The sequence below is a fragment of the Erithacus rubecula genome, assembly GCF_903797595.1.
Source record: "Erithacus rubecula genome assembly, chromosome: 3".
Taxonomy (NCBI): domain Eukaryota; kingdom Metazoa; phylum Chordata; class Aves; order Passeriformes; family Muscicapidae; genus Erithacus; species Erithacus rubecula.
In genome coordinates, this window is record NC_136689.1 from 112,658,172 (window position 1) to 112,675,176 (window position 17,005).

The 17,005-nt window shown below is 39.3% G+C and overlaps 1 protein-coding gene across 1 annotated transcript in view; it reads left to right on the forward strand.

The window, feature by feature from the left end:
* CLVS1 (clavesin 1) overlaps window positions 1-17,005 on the forward strand; it is a 100,688-nt gene that overhangs the window by 41,279 nt on the left and 42,404 nt on the right. The window lies entirely within an intron of this gene.

A 17,005-nucleotide genomic window follows, 5' to 3' on the forward strand; every position in this document is an offset into this window, starting at 1 on the left:
CAAATACAATTACAATTCAAATATTCTTCAAATAGCAGATGCATTTAGAAGGTCATTAGATTGACAGTTTTTCAGGAGAAAGGCAGAAGTATGAATATATATATGATGAGCAAAGTAGTTAACCACTGTGTAATAATTACACAGCAGAAAAGAGGAAAACAGCAGAAATTTCAATGAATGGAAAATAGAATGCAAGCTTGCCTGGGCTTTTGGGATAAGATAAAACTTATTCTTCTATTTTTCCAGAAGTATTTAGAAGCAGCTTTGAATTAGTAAGTGTGCTGAGTAGCATATGTGCTCTGTGCCTGGAAGAAATGGTTTCTTGTGTCTTGGTGAAGCTACAAAGAGTCCTAGTCCAACTTCAGTGTGAAGTTTCCTGAAAAGTCCCACTAACAATCCTAACTCTGTTTGGCATCACTTAGAAGTACAGAGAACTTGAACTGAATTCTGAGGACACAACATTCCCTCAGCATTAAACTCCTTGTGATGGTCCTTGCCTTTATCATATAATTTATCAATCCCATTGCTAAGTGTGAGGAAAGCTGCAAGGAGACAGTCCTAAACAGATAAGGATTCCTGAATCTGTAGTGCAACTGAAATTAATTAATTGGCACAGATAAAGCTTCTGACTTAATTAATCAATGTGAGTGGGCTTTCTGCTAACACTGAAGACAATATCTACCAATCATTCTCTCTATAAAAAAAAGATAAATATTTGCATTCCAAACCAACCAGGCAAACTTCAGTTTCTGTTGCTGGCCACTGTCTTTGCTCAAGCTGAGTCAATGATCACTGTGGTCATTTGCCACTGTGTGTGAAAGAGCTCCTGGGACAACTTTTCACACATAAATATATAAATAAATAATTAAATGGATCAATAGATAGATAAATAGATAAATAGGTAAATAAATAGTTTGGCCAGAAGAGCTGTATCTTATTGAAAATTAGATCAACTCAGTTTCCCTATAAGATTCTAGCTTATGTTATAGTGTATCACCCCAAATATTCCTATCTGACATGGAGTTTTCTCAACATCTAATGGCAATTGCTGCTCATGAAAGAAGGACTGCAAATACTGAAGCAGCTCAACCACAGCCATTAAAGCAGCATTATCTACTTTTCCTACTTCCCAACTTCCCAGCTATTTTTCTACATTTGATACTCCTCCAAATATTAAAAGAAAAATAAAGCTGTGATGTAAACCAGGTGTGCAGGGTGTGTATTCTATAGTGCTGAGCTCTTATAGCTAACAGTGTTAGGTATTCAAACACACAAAATATAATTAACTATTCAAGAAATTTTCCCCCTCCAATTTGTTATACATGCCTGAATGAATGTTAATGGGGTCACAGAGCTCTTTGAACTGCTGCTGACAGAACAATAAAGAGTTCCTGTGGTTTTCAAGAAACAGCACAGTATAATTTTGCTTGCTTTGCAAGGGCATTTCTTAATGATATCATTATACCCTCTAAACTCCTGGTCCACTCTCAGAAACTCACAACACTTCAAATGACAAGTTACCTTCTCTTCTCCCTGGGAGAATTGAATCTCAATTATAATTTATAATATGTTACTTACTCAGTGAATATTCCTTTCCTGTGCCTCTGAGAGGTGCCAGCTATGGTATTTTAATGAAGAACCCCCATTTTATAGCCTCTCTACTCTGAAACTGGAACAACAGCCTTTAAAGAGCTAGACCTCTCACCCAGTTTACTGAGAGAGGAAGGCAAATAAATTCCATTTGAACTGTCTTAAAAGACAATGAAAATAACTTAGATTTGTCTCCGTTCAAAAGATGCTATGCCTGAACAGTATTGCTTGAGAATGTATAAATAACCTTACCAGTAAATTCCTGCCATCTCTGATTAAATTGATTCAAATGTTTTAAGTATTTTACTTTGACTGCTTGCACTACTTTGAGCTTGTTTATTTTACAAAGATATTCTAGGTAAATTAGCTCAAGAATGTTTGTTGAACTAACAAAATAAGCAAATGTTATTATTAGCTGGAGTTAAATTTATTTGATATCTACCTCTAAGGATTGCCCAGCTTTGTGTGTGTATATAGAAAAAAAAAAAAAAGAAAAAAACAACCCTTTGTAGTAGTGCATTCTTTTTCTTTGAAGCCTATGCAGAAAGTACATCTGTAAGATGCCAGGCATAGACAGAAAGAAAGAAAGAAAGAAGAAGTCAGGAAATAAGCTTGCATGCTTATAGGAGATTTTGCAAATTAGTAATCTTTGATGATTTCTTTTTTAATTGGAAATTTTACTTAGTACAAATTCTGTAATAGCATCAGAACATGATTTTCAGAAATTAGCTTTTAACATCAGAGTGTTCATTGGACACTTACATCACTGAAAATAAATACATGAGTTAAAGGCACTTCTGAGCCATTGTCAGGCTGCAGTTTCCCCTCAGAGCAGTATCTCAGATCTGGGTCTACTCAGATTGCCCTGGACTGCCCAGTAAATATCCGTGCCTCTGGCATAAACAGGGGCAAGCAATCAAGGATTTCAGGGCAGTGAATGCTCAATTATGTCACCAGCACAACAAACCTGATTGTGATAACCACAGGCAAAAATCTTTGTCTCCTTGGCTTTGTGTGTTCGGGAGGTGGTGCCCAAGCCCAGGGAGCAGCTCCATGCCACCTCTGCCCAGACCCTGGAGGCTGTGTTTTCAAGGCAGGCCCTTTGGATCTGGGCTGGTTGACACACTAAAAGAAAATGTGAAATAACTCCTGGCAGGAACATTTTACTAACGATGAAACATCTGTTGGTTCCCGTGTAGATTATATCCTTTTGAGAAACCTGTCACCTCAGCAGGGACAGATTTGGAAGATGTAAGATATAGGTGAAGACTTTCAACACTTCTGATTTCTTTGCCATTCAGCTGTTGTTGCATGTGAAGCAGATCTTGCATCCTTTAAAAAATTCAAAATGCTGTTTGAACATGCTAAATGCAGCAAACCACCAATTTGAAAATTGTCTTTTTCTTTTTATCTACCTTTTTGTACTTTCACTCATGAGCTGACTTTTCCCCTGTATTTCTCCAATCATTAAAGCACAGCAGAGCTTCACAAGCTGGATATTTACACTGCCACGATGGGAGATTTTGTGCAGCAGAATAGTCAGTACCATCTCTTTTTTTTTTTTTTTTTTTTTTTTTTTTTTTTTTTTTTTTTTTTTTTTTGGTTGAGTTTTGGCATTTTCTTTTTGGTTGGTTAGTTGGGTTTTTTTCGTTCAGTATCAGAAGGATGTAAATGAGATCCACAGCAACACATCAAAAATAAGCTTCCTGTTGGGAAGTGGTTTATTAAATAACTGAAGATCTAATTCTGTTCAATATGGTTAAAATGAGCAAACAAACAGTCACTATCTCTCCCTTATCTCCCCCAAAAGAGGGAAAAAAACACATCCTGGAATGAAATAAAAATGTCTGAGCCAATGCTATATAAGCTAACAGGAAATCATTAGATATATACTGCCCACCCTCTCTAAGCTACACGTTTCATTTTGAAACAAATCTGTACTTGGAGGCATCAGTAATTATTTCCATTTATTTTCTGCTTCAGTGATATGTAAAGCTGCAGTTTTGATATAGCTTGCCAAATGCCTCTGTTGATTTACATAAAAGGTTCACAGGAGGCAGAAATATTTGCCTGAGGGATAAAAATAAACATATTCAAACAAACAAGATGCTAGTAAAAATGTAGTAAATTCTGAAATTCAGTGGAAAACTGACAGTATTTCTCCCTGTGCTTATCTAAGCATGACACCACAACAGAGTTTGGTGGATCAAAAGCACAGAGCATTCAGCTATCCCCACTGATCTACCACCTGCTCTCAGAGGCACTGTTGATTCTTTTCAGAGGACAGTGAAGGTTTGGTGGGTGAGGGCAGGAGCTGCTCAGCTGAAGTTCCATTTTTCCTCTCGTGATGCTGGAGTGAGCACTGCTGATGGGCAGGGCAGGGAGGAGAGACCCACAGAGCCTTTTCCTCCATTCTCCTGAGCAACCCTTCACACACACCATGGCCTGGTGTTGGGGAAAGCAGTGACTGTGACCATGAGATGAAAGGTGGATGCAGCACAATTACTCCTGTGGCCAAAATCCAGGAACAGCAAAAGACCCCTGAATTCCCCAGCTGTGCTCTGGCAGAAAACAACACAGTCTTCCCCAGTGCTTTTCAGCTTTGCAGGAGTTCTGCACAAACCACAGGAATCAAAGGGGAGAGAGTTTCATCCAGACCCCTGCTGCTGCTGTTGCATTCTACCTGGCTTTATTTGAGGAGAGCATGGAAAGCTCACAGCAGGTCCTCTCCACCAGGTGGCCAACAGGCTGTCAGTCAAGGCAGCTGCTTCATAATACACTTACTGTCCCCCTCTGGAAACATCCAAAAACCCCACACTCTTCCTCTCTTTTACCTCCTTAGGCTCCTGGTTTTTTTTTAAACAGATATGGAAGTGCAAACAAAAAGTTTTAAACCCTTGCTTTGCATTTGCAGTCTAGGTTTTGACCCTTTGAGGAACTTGCTTCAAGATTTTGTTGACTGCCATGAATGCTGGAAACATTTTCTCCCCATTTAAATACAAGCCAAGCTTTCATGCAATATCACGAGAATATGATGCTCACTCTTTAAAAGCATCTTTGAAAATCACAAAGTTCATTGCCAGTGCTGGTTCTGTGTCTCCACAGAATATGTTTTGCACACATCCTCCCTCCCTTGCACTTGTGAGCTGGCTGCTGCTGCTGGCCTCAGAGAAGAGACAGCTGTGCTGGATATGGTTGTGATGGCAATGGAGTGGTGGCCAGGTTGGATGGAGGAGGAGGAGAGATGGATGGGGAGGACAACCAAATAACACAAAGCATCCATTGCCCTAAGCAAGGTTTTGTGGTCAGCCTCATCACTGCCCTCATCACTAAATTCACATCAGTGTCTTTTCTAATTGGAAATGCTGTTCATTTTCAGCTGGAGTAGCTCATTACAGGACACATCCTCCTCTGGATGTAGTCAAAAGGTCTCTCTTTGGTGTACAAGATGTAGAGACCCCCAGTGATTACTTCTGCAGTGACAGTGAGAGGGGTTTTTTCTCTCAGAGTGAAAGGTTAATATTTAAGAAAGCATTTTATCCCTCTTTACATTATAGCAACAGGGCTTACCTCGATCATGAAGTGCTGTGCTGCCATTTGTTCACACTAGCTCTGAAGAATCAGACCAGAACAGCAAGCTTGATTTTACTGCCACTTGCACACCTTCTGAACACCCATGAAAAGGGGATAATTGAACAGGGAAGATCCTCACATTATTGCTGATTTAGCTGGGAAAACAGCTCATCTTGTCCATTAAAAAATGGGCACAGTTTGATTTGGAGACCATAAATTCAGAAAATTGTTCTAGTGATATTAGAGAGCCCTTACTCTTCCTGTTGAAAGACCAGTTCTGACCAGAAAAGAGTGATGTGTGCCATCAGCCACTACAGCATCTTGTCTAGGAGTGCAGTAGATCTCCACCCCCTGACCTGTGCTAGTGAAAGCTTTCAGGATAACTTGAAGTCATGTGCTATCCCTGCCTGGATTTACTGGGCAGTTTGCAGCCACCACTGCTGAAAATTCAGTGACCTTTGCTGAACAATAGTCCAGACCAGGTTTCCATCTTGCTTTATTCTAGCATTTAAAGGTCTGGATGGATGGAAAACAAGATCTCCTACTTGTTCAGTTCCACTCCACAGCTTTTCAAACACACAATGTAATTCTCCTGCTGTAAGCTCTGTTGTACCCTGGGGTTTTTGTTTGAGTCTTTATTTAACACTGGCAGAAATGTGATGCTAGGAGGACAATTAACATGTACAGCTTACAAGGAAGCACAGGTGTTCCTGCACCAGAACAAGGAGTTTTTGACTAGGAAAAGGTCTAAATGAGGCACCTAGCAGGGTTTTGTTATCTGTGAGGTCCTTGTATCTCCTCTCACAGCTATTTTATCACAAAAAATGGATTAATAATGTGTTGGTCCATAACTGTATCTGCACAGTGTCTTAGTGTGTTATAAATGGAGGAGAACCAAATTTATTTTTCAAAGGTGAAAACAGGTTTAATAAAGTGGTTAATCAAATACCCTTCATTCTGATTGCAATGAGAGATCTCAATGGGAAGGTAAAAATGGTTCAGTGAAAAACTCTGCATCCTCCATGAGAAAGAAAGAATGGATCAGCAAGCATCACTGAGGGAGCACTCCTGGTGTAAGTGGAAAGGAAAAAAAATGTTTTAATTTGAAAAGCAACCATGTGCTATCAAGAACTGGTAGTGAGTTTTTGTACTCTGCCTTGTATTCTACCCACTATGGCTTTAAAGCCTCCTACAAAACAAGAGAGATTTTTGCTGACACAGCAGCCTGTCAGCAGGCAGCTGGGCTTCAGGGCACTCAGTCAATGGCATGGCAATTATTTACAAAGAAGAACAAGTAACCTCTAATTCTTTGGGTCTTCATTGCCTTTCACCTCCCCCGCCTTCTTCACAAATACAGGACTAAAGAGAGGAAAATAAACCTAAAAATGGTCTCTTTGTTGTTAGAGGCAAGAGGGGGAGGGAGGAAAAAATTACATGCACATTTTCTCCAGTTTTGTTTTCTAAATCCTATAAAAAAAGGAGTTCCAGATCTAATTGCAGAGTAAAAGTAAGGAAATATATAAATGCATCTGGTTTTTCTAAAATAGATCTTACTTTTTGTTCTTTGGATCCTTTTAGAATGCATTTCTAGGAGCTGCAGCCTGTATGTATGTTTTAGAAATCCCTGTGAAATGCAGGAGCTGGGTCCTTCCCTCGGGGGCAGTGGTAAGGGAGGAGGTGCTGGAGTGTAGGAAGGTGGGCTCAAGGTCCCATGGAAGCTCATTGCAGTGGGTGCAGATGCTGGCAGATGGTTCAAGCAGAGGTGGGGAGTCCAAAGATGGAGAATGAGCAGCCATCACTGACAGGAGATCAGCATTTGGGGTTCCTAACCATGGAGCAGTGAGGGATGGCAGTGGGGAGCCTGGGATGGAGGAGCAGGGAATTTGGTGGTTTAGGCAGAAGGAGGTTTGGAGCAGAAGGTTGGAGAAGACTCAGAGTTAGGTGGTGCTCTAGATAATTTTTTGGGTCAGAGAGGATGGGCAGTCTATTATACACCAGAAGTTTTGTGAAACTCTGATCCAAGATGGATATGTGGAATTAGAAAAAAACAGGAACTGGATCTTTGGAGTGATAAAAGCAGTGTATAAGGGCTGTGATTCAGTGGAATTGGTAAGGGGTCTTAGTGTTGCCAGGCCAAAAGGGACAGACAAAGCTGAAGAGGTTGTTTGGGGGTGTCTATGGCACATGACTCAGGTGTTCTTGCAGTGATCCTGGTTTGAAATGGGGAACACCCATCACATCCTTCAGCCATGGAACCTTCCTTTTTCCACACCACCAGGGCCATTGGGCCTGTCAGGTGGTCTACATGAAGCCTACAAATGCAATTAAGCATTTAATCAGCTCTAATATTTCATAGTACAGCACAAAGTCTGTATCTAGACCTTGCTGATAGACATAAATATGGAAAAGAGAGTTGTTTAAAATGGAGTGGAGGTGTGGATGTTACCCTCCCTTTATCACTCTCTCAATTACCATGTGAAGGCAGAAGGATCTTGACACTAGATACAAAGGAAAATACCACCAGTATTTTAAGTGGCAAGCATCCTTGTGAACAGTCATGGGGGGTTTTCTCACTCCCCAGATCTTCTGGCAGCAGTGCTCAGCACCAGCTGGCCTCCATCACTCCTAGGAGTGTCTTTCTAGTACCAGAAGCTCACAGGACCATATTTCACTGAATCATCATTTTTCTAGTACAGTTTGTGTGTATTCATACATAACAGTTCTTTGAGAAAAGGTCAGGCATATGATTTTGAGTGAGCTAATTGGAGTTGAAAGCAGTGTCAGCTCCAGACAGGTTCTGAGGACAGCTGTGTGCGTGCCTCTGCTGCAGTATCCTGCTCTCCACCCATCATTTCCCTAGAGTTAAAAAGTCCACAAATTCATAAGCCTCTTAACATAATGCAGACACTAAGGCACTGGTATTTCTTTGTATTTTCTCTTTTGCTTTGTGAGATTGAAAGGATTTCTGCTTTGAAATCTCAAAACCCCTAATGATTGCCTGTATATGCTTCTGTATTCCTAAATAATTCATTTTTCTCACCTCCTGATCTGGACCCTTCTACAGGTGATGGTAACAAACAGGTTAAAGCTTTAATCTCTCATATGTTTATTGTAGGCACAGCCATAGAAAGAGGAATGGTACACTGGTTCATAGTTTAATCAATACCCTTAGCTCTTTATCAACCTTTGGATTTGATAAATTGCATTGTCAATACTATGGTGCAGGTACACTTCTAAAGTTCATCAGAAGATTTGAAGGCATGTGGATATTTTAATCTAGACTTAGAAAATACTCGTGTTACTCTATTTATTTTGCTCCTTATATTCTTCAATTCAAACCTCCAAAGCCCCCTCCCTGCCTCCCCTCTCCCTCCCAGCAGTACTTCACTGCTAGAGTCTTTCACAGAGAGCTAGAAAATTATTTTACAGCATGCACACATACCCCAGAGTTAGAAAAGATGGTTGCCACATGGGCTTGTAAAGTTTTGACATGTCTTGCAGTGTGGAAAGCCATTAAATTTTCTACCTTTTGGATTAAAAGGGTGAGGGGTGGAAATGAAGACCCCTTTTACAATCACGGTCCCGGCTGCAGGAGCTCTTCACTGTATAATATTGATATTAATATTAATATTGATATTAATCCCCTGTGCATTTCTAAACACTCCTACACAACTGATGCAATGGCACTGTTCAGTAGTGTATTCAAACACATATCCCTACATATGCACATATATAAGGTGATGGTGCTTGTTGGAGGTCTCTTCCAGCTCCAAAGTTCTGCTGCAGCTCCAAGTGAGCTCGTCACAGATCTCTCTCTGTGTTACTGGAGTTGTGCAGGACTGTCAGGAATATGGACCAGCCACCTCAGTTTGTGCTCTGCAAGAGCCCAAATCCTGTGGGATCTGCTGTCATCTCAAAGTGGCACATCCTCACAAATACACTGGTGCATGGCTGTCAGAGTAATATTTGCACAAATATTATGGGGAAAATTGCACAAAGACAACTTTCCTGGGCAGGCAAGGTTTTGCCCATGGCCATGCAGAGCTTCTGTTTGTCATCAACTGTATAACAAAATCTATAACTGGTTTTTTTCCTTCATGAATAAGTTTCTAATTTTGGAAAACACCTGTGGACCATTTCTATGTATGTATGTATGTGTGCCTTTTGTTTAGTATAGGTCTTTAATAAGAACTGCAAGATTTTGCCTTCTGAAGAAGCATAACAGTGGAAATTTTACAGCTGACTTTCAATAAGCTTATTCAAATATGTCTCAGTCACATTTTTGGCATAGCTGCCATTATTTTCATTGAATCAGTTTTAAAATTTTACATATATTGAGACTAAGGATAATAAGAATGACATGCATCTAATTTTCTTTAGGCCATATACAATTCATTCAGCCATTTACAAGCTATTTTAATTTCCAAAGTTGCAGTTACTTCATAGCATTTGATATTTTAGGCAGCCCATCTTCCCTTCTTTGAATATTGTTAAGATATCCTACAGGGAAGGTGGTAAGATACTTTGATTCGTGAGTTATATTTTGCAATAGATGCAAAAATATGAAATAGAAAATTCCTTATTCTTAAGCTCATAAAACCAAGAGTCATTTTCTCTGGGGCCATTGTGTCTTCCATCCACTAGCTTAAAGAATTTGTATCCATTTGAAATTTGCCAACAGCAAGAGCTGACAAGTAAATGGAATGTGTGTACTCAAATTCCCAGAACTGACAACAAGGGCAAATCTTTTGCTGACTTCACAACCAAAGATTTCAGCCTAGTAAGTAATTTTGAACTATTTGCCCTTCTCAGACTTTATAGTAAAGGGACTGGACATGAAAATGTGAATCTAGGAAGCTATCATCTTTTTGAGCAGCAGATATTCATTTATAATTCCAGTGGTTAATGCTTTTATTACAGGAAAGAGTAGTATTTCACATCACTGAAGTTTGTGCATTTTTCCTCTGTTGGCTAATGTCTGTCTTTCTTTCTATCTGTGACTGACATTTATTGCAACTTGCAAATAAGTGAACAACTTCTGAAATAATATTATTGTTATTTCAGCTGCATATACAACTATTCAAAAAAGTGCAGGAAAACAAACAAAACAAATTTTACAAATCCACACTTTTTTTTATGAACTAAGAGTGAGTAGCTGTAACCAAAAAAAGGGCTTTCTGCTGCAATAATGCCTAGTTTCCCACCTCCCTACATATTGATGCCTGGGCAGGGTAGAACAGCACAACAGGGGACGTGCATGAGAGGCTAAAGTTGTACTGCTGTACATGTCATGGGATTCTTCTCTTTTCCCTATCCCTGGTAAGTCATGCCACAGGAACTTGTACCTGTGTGAATTTATGTGAGGGGGCATTGTTTTATCCGAAGATTGTCTCCCAAGGTAGGAAGGGAGCTTGTTGTTTATGTTTAGTACCACAGATTTTTAGCACCTCTCTGCACCTAGGACAGGCTATGAGATCCAAGGACTAAGAGGGTATTCCTGGAAGCACAGATGGTATCTGTTCCAGGGTAGACAACAGAAGGAACCCCCTCGAAGAGACCCTGAGGGGGAGTTTAAGGGACTTCTTGAGAGACACTCATCCTGCTTGCTGCTCCTCTGAGCCATTCTCCTCCCTGTCTGCCAGTGCACTTGCTGGAATAACAGCCTCTCCTCAGAGCTCTGGAGGACATGATTAAAAAATGCAGCTCCCAAGAACACAGATGTTCTGCTTTCAGCATCCAGTCACTGGTATTTCTACCAAATGCTCTGTCATTTCCTGGGCAGATCTCAAGAGGGCTGAGTTCTGCTCATGTAGCCTTGTTTGTGCTCGGTGCTCCTCTTCAGCTGGGCAAAATCCCTCATTTTTGCCTGAGGCTCATTAACCTGGGTTAATAAACTCTCATTATCCAAGGTTTCCTCAATTGACTGCTGAATTGATGATGAGCCTTCCAATACATGGCTACATCAGAGAGAGAGGTTTAACATCATGTAATTAAAATCCCCATTATTCTAGCATGAAGGTGACTGAACTGACACAGAGAAAACTATGCCTACTAATTCAGAAAATAATGATGCAGAGTGAAAGTACTCAGCACTTCTCCCATCAGGAGGTCTTCCTATGCCTGTGCAGGACACAGCCTAAGGAGCTTCAGATGCTGGGAGAGACAAACAAGTAATTTAAAACTGGAGACTGAGTCAGGAGAGGTACACAGCACAGCTAATCTATACTGCAAGAGAAGAGGCAAAAGATGTCTGAGATGATCAACTTAAGACCTAGTTGTGAGCTAAATGAGGTTGATGTGAAGGAAGTAGAACTGCTTCAGGTGTTGTGTGGCACATCCACACAGCATCAAGTGGAATTACTAAATTAGGCCATGCATAGTTGAGGGATGCACTCTGTGATGAGGTGTAGGGATGATCTGGTACTCTTAGACTTGTCTTGTTGACTCATTTCCTTCCCTTTTACAAGTCAAATTATTTTCCTGAATATCAAGTGTATGTTGCTGTCCTGGGCACGTGTCATCCCTTTCCTAGTGACTTTTGAAAAAAATCTCTGTCATTGAGCTATCCTTGAGAATGCTGATTTATAAGTTACATATCTTCAAATAATGTACTTAGGTAGTACCTCTGTTGTATTTTTTTCTTCAGGATTTTTAGATCTTTGTGTCTTAAGTGAAATAGAGACTGTAAAATAATTTTGAATGCATTAAATGTCGCAGGTAAAATAGTTTCAAGAAAAACAGCTGTGACAAGAAAGAAAATGAAAAAGCTTAGATATGGATTCATTTTATCAGAAATTGAACTCAACAGGGGATGGTACAATTTGCAAGTGATAATAACCAGCCTGATTAATTCAAAGCCATGTGTTAATATCGTTACTAAAGTAAAACTTTATCCCTTATCTGTTCATGTCTGGGCAGATGATTTCTGGTATCAACCAGAGAATGATGGATTTTTTAAGAGTAGGTTTGAATTTATTTCCAATAAAGATTATTTACCAACAGGATTATGAGATTGGTCAGGTCAGTCCAACTAAGAAGCTTTAAACATTAAAAAATTTAGATCAATTTAAGAATATCAGTACATTTCAAAGTTAGTTCCAGATAACAAGTAAAGTTGTGTTAGGACTACAGGATAACAAAATCAAAGCTTCCAATCAGGAACAACTCCAACTTTAGACCAACCCATGCTATAGTGCTCTGAGACAAATGAAGGAAACAGGAATAAAAATATTCTGACAATTTTCCCATTAGAGTCTCTGGGTGCTGGTATCTCCCTCTCCCCTTGTGTGACTCAATATGTCCCTGTCACATGAGCAAAATGAAGTTGCCTTTAGTACATTTCTGAATGAGAAACAGATGTGCAATTTGGTCACATGAAGTCCATGCCTTGAGGCATAGAACAAATACAAGGATGGGTCTTGTAGTCTTTTGGGATCTCTGTAGATGTTACATGACACACAATACACATTTTTCTTCCAATAATTTGGAACCCAAGTGAGAATGGATTCTCCAGTAGGAGTTAATATCATAAAATAAACTCAGCATTCCAGAGTTTCATCCTCCCCAAACCTACAGCCCTCCCAGATTTCACTGTGGTCTCTTTCTGCCTGGATATATGACATACAGTTTTCTGCAGGTATTTCATTTAGATAAGAAGATCTGTCTCCACTTTCCAGACAGGTAAAAACAGTTTCCAGTAAATATTTACAAATAGGCTTGAAGGACTTTATCTTTGCCATGTGAAGGGGTAGGAAATAACTTAACTTGAAAGGAGTGTTTGTTTTGACCCTGGTTCTGCCTGCTCAGTTGTACCCAGGCTGCATTTTCACCTGTTTCTAGATTGGTTTATAAGAAGTATTTTCTGTTCAATTTTTATTTTCACTCACTTTGTATGGGCCAGGTCTTGTTTAACGCTTTATTGAATAACACTGAGAACAAAAGGAGGAGTAGGATTGCTTCCCAATTTCCAAGGTTTTCAGTGAGGCATGTCTGCTTAGCACTAGAACTTCACAGCCTGCAGCTCCTCTGTGTTAAACAGCAAGAACTGCACTTACCCTCTAATATATATTCAAGTCATATGCCTGAATGGTGCTGAAGGCTTCTGGTTTCTGGACAGATTTTGAATGTATATCAGTTACAGAGTTGTGAATAGTAGCTGCATTTTCAGTATCATTACTAAAACCAGTAACTAACAGAACTTATCACAGAATACCAGACTAGATGGATTGTGGGTCAATTTAAGTCCCTCTGTGCTATTATGGAGAAGATGATCTAGAAATAAAATTATAATTTTATGCTGTAGATATCACCTTTTCCATGTAAAATATATGCTATAAGTTTAATAATTAAATCATTCTACACTGTGTCTAATTAAAATTCATCCTCTGGGTGACAATAGGATACCTGCAACAGCTTAATATGGGAGACATCTCCATAATGCAGCAAAACCACATGGCTGGCAGGATGATATTTTTTCCTGCTATACTTGGTTATAACTGTTTTTTTCTCATTAGTTTAATGAACACTTCAACACAATACAACAAATATTCCACTGGCCAAAAAGATATGTATATCATCAGACCACCTTGCCCAGACTCTTTTGTTCAGATTCAGCCCTAAAAAAAGTACTTAAAATGCTCAATAAAAGTAAAATATTATATTGAATTTTGACTGAAGACAGGTCACATGAGCTGCACAACAAGGAGTATTATTGGGTGGTCACGAGTTCACAGGCCAAAAACGTTAATGACATTGAATAAGTTGTTTATTCATTGTGGCCACAAACCACACTGAATGCTTCATTACACATTTAATGACCAGAGATGAACAAATTGATTTTCTAAGTCGTTGTCCCAGTATTGCAGTTGGAAAAGCAATTGTTGTGGGTCAAAACAAAACAGAAAACATCCAGTTCATTCTTAGACTGGCAACAGGCTTCATGTCATTTTTGAATGTTTCTTTCTCCCTTTTCTTATCACACTGAAGCTACATATCCAAACAAAACTTGGAAATAATTCAGTTTGTGCATTTGCTTGATTTTTTCCTCATGCTTTTTGTTTTTTGGCAAGATGCCTCATCAGATAAATACAAGTAATTTCAGTCAATCTTTTGTTTCTTTAGTGAATAAACCACTTTCTTAACAAATTTTGACCACATGGGTTTTGTCTCTACAGTTGAAACACATATCACCTCACTCCCTAGTGCTAATCTGAAAATTGCATAATTTCTCTGGTGAAAACCACCCGAGCTAAGAGACCCCCTTAAGCTGTGTGTATAAACATTCTTTAAAATATGTTATCATGGCCATGTAGCTCTATAGCTTTCCTGAGCAACTTTTGACTCAGACAGAAAATACTTGATGCTGCTATAAATTATCCTAAAAAAAAAAAGCTTTTTTGTTGTTGTGGTCCAGCTGTTACTACCTGAAACAAATTGGTACCAAATTGTATCCCCTTGCAATGTTAAAAACTGGGTAGCACTGGGTGGAAGAGTAGATGTCCTCCACTGAGGGATGCAGAGTTTCAATTTGGTCACGTTGTCAGCAAAATAATTTCTTGTTTGCCTATCTAAAGAATTAAATGGTCACATAAGAACACCTAAGTGTTATAAAGGGCTTCCTGTGGTTTCTCCCTGTCTGGAGATTGTTTACTTTGCAGAATAAATGGCATTGCAAGGGCCAAGGGAGAGGAGTATTTAAGTGCTCCCTGTGGATCAGGAAGCAGAGAGAAATCCTAAGGCAGAGGATTGACCTATGGTGAGGAAATTCATATCTGGATTCTAAGGGAAGGTTGTGAATTTGCATTTGCCCTATGCAAGCAGGAGCCACTGTACCACGTTGCCTGTCTCAACCAAGCACTGCACCCTCCAGCATTTTGGAAGGCTTCAGTGAATTGCTTCCACTAAGAAGCTAAATTAAGCTTTATGGGTATTGTGGGTAGTTGATTTTTTCCTAAACCCAAAGGTTTTATGGGTGAGACATTCTGTTTTACAAGAACAGATTTTTTTTTTTTTAATGACTGCTTGTTTCTATCTTCACCTGTTTTGGTACTGTACAGAAGGTGTATGGAGTAGCTGTAAATGCAACAGTGGTTTTAGTGAAATTTTTAGAAAATTCACTTTATTGCATTCCCAGTAATAAAGGCAGCTACAAATAATAAAGAGCACTGGCATAAGGGATGTATTCTACCTCCTAGAAGTTACCATAGTCCTCATGGTCTCTTCAGAGTCAGCATTTCTCTCTAGCATTCCAGACATGTTAAGTATTACAAATTGTAAGGAATTCTTAAATATGTAGCATTTTGGTAAACTGAGATACCTTTAATACCCTTTTCAATCCTTTTACTTTGCATGGTGTTTTACTGAACACTTGCTAATGTAGGAGGTCCAGAAGTACTGCTGCAGAATGTCACAGAATGGCAGGAGCTGAGCTTTCAAATGGCAAGTGCTTCTAGGTGAAGTGACATGCTGTTGTTTTCCCTTTCCTTGCAAATTGTTTTCTTACAATCAATCACCAGATTTTATTCAACCCCTTTTCACCTTAGAAAGCCCACATGCCTGAGGCTTGGTAGTGAATCTAAAGAGAAAATGTCAACCTAATGAAAAACAAGCAAGTGTTTTGAAAAGTCACAGTTTGTACTTGCAAATGTTCAACACCAGAGTGCTGAGCCAGGTCAGGTTCTCAGGTAGTCCAAGGAGATCTGCTGCTGTTGGGTCCTGAGGTCATTGTCACATTGTGAAATCTGCTGAGCAGCTCTCAGCTCCAAGGATGACTTGAAAAATTTTCCACTATATACGCAACATAACCAAAGTGATCACAAAGATCCTGATTTTTTGGTAAGAAGTTTTTGTGCCTTGTTGTTTAAACACTGCATGGGAGTGCAGAGCTCTTGTAGGATTCACCAGTTTATGAGGAGTGCATGTAAAATTTTCAGTGAAACATTCCTGGAATATACATGGTGTAACTCATGGATGGTACCCAACTTGAGACACGAAGGAGGAACTCAAGAACTTGTATTACAAAATTTGGGATGCTGATTCATGGTGTCAGGATAATAATAGGCTTGGCCACTCCCATAGAAATGCTTTTTTTTTTTTTTTTTTTTTTTTTTTTCCAGTGTAAAATCTTCTTACGAGGTCCAAAGAGTCCCAAAAGAGTCTTTCAGAGAAACAAGTGATTGGCTATTGACTGTGGTAATACTAAAATATGCTGAAAATGCAAAACCAGAGAAACAGAAATCATGACAGGTGTCCCCTTGCCTGTTCCATTACAAGCCCAGAACAGCATTGTAGATGACTGGGTCCCTTCTATTTTAGTAAGAAGTGTTTTGATAGAGAAAGCTAAATCTTGCAATTTATTCCCAGGCAGGGTCTCTGGACTCCTAAGGTATAAAACATCTTCAAAATTTCCATTGCTTTAGTTAATTTCTCTCCATAGATTGGAGAGTTATGACCTAATTGTCATTAGAGATGTCATTTGAGACAGAAAAAGATATTTCAGGAAAAAAGCAAACACAGGAAACCCTCAACTGAACACTGAGAATACTCTGTGAATATACCAAATTTTATCCTGGTTTTGTACTACTTCCTTTAGCCACTGCCAGAGACAGGGTGTTGGATTTGCTGGATTTGGCTCAGCAAGGACCTCCCTATTCTTTTATGCAAGTTCTTTTCAAAAATTGACTTTGAGCAAGGAAGTGTTGAACTCCTGGGTATTTGTCCTGTTGTTAATTACTCAGAGGCAATCAGGGATCACACTGGTGTCAGCAGTCATTAATACAAGCAAGTAAGGTCAAAGAATGAAAAGGAAAGCAATGTTCAGATCTAGTGTGTGATTTGGGAAATT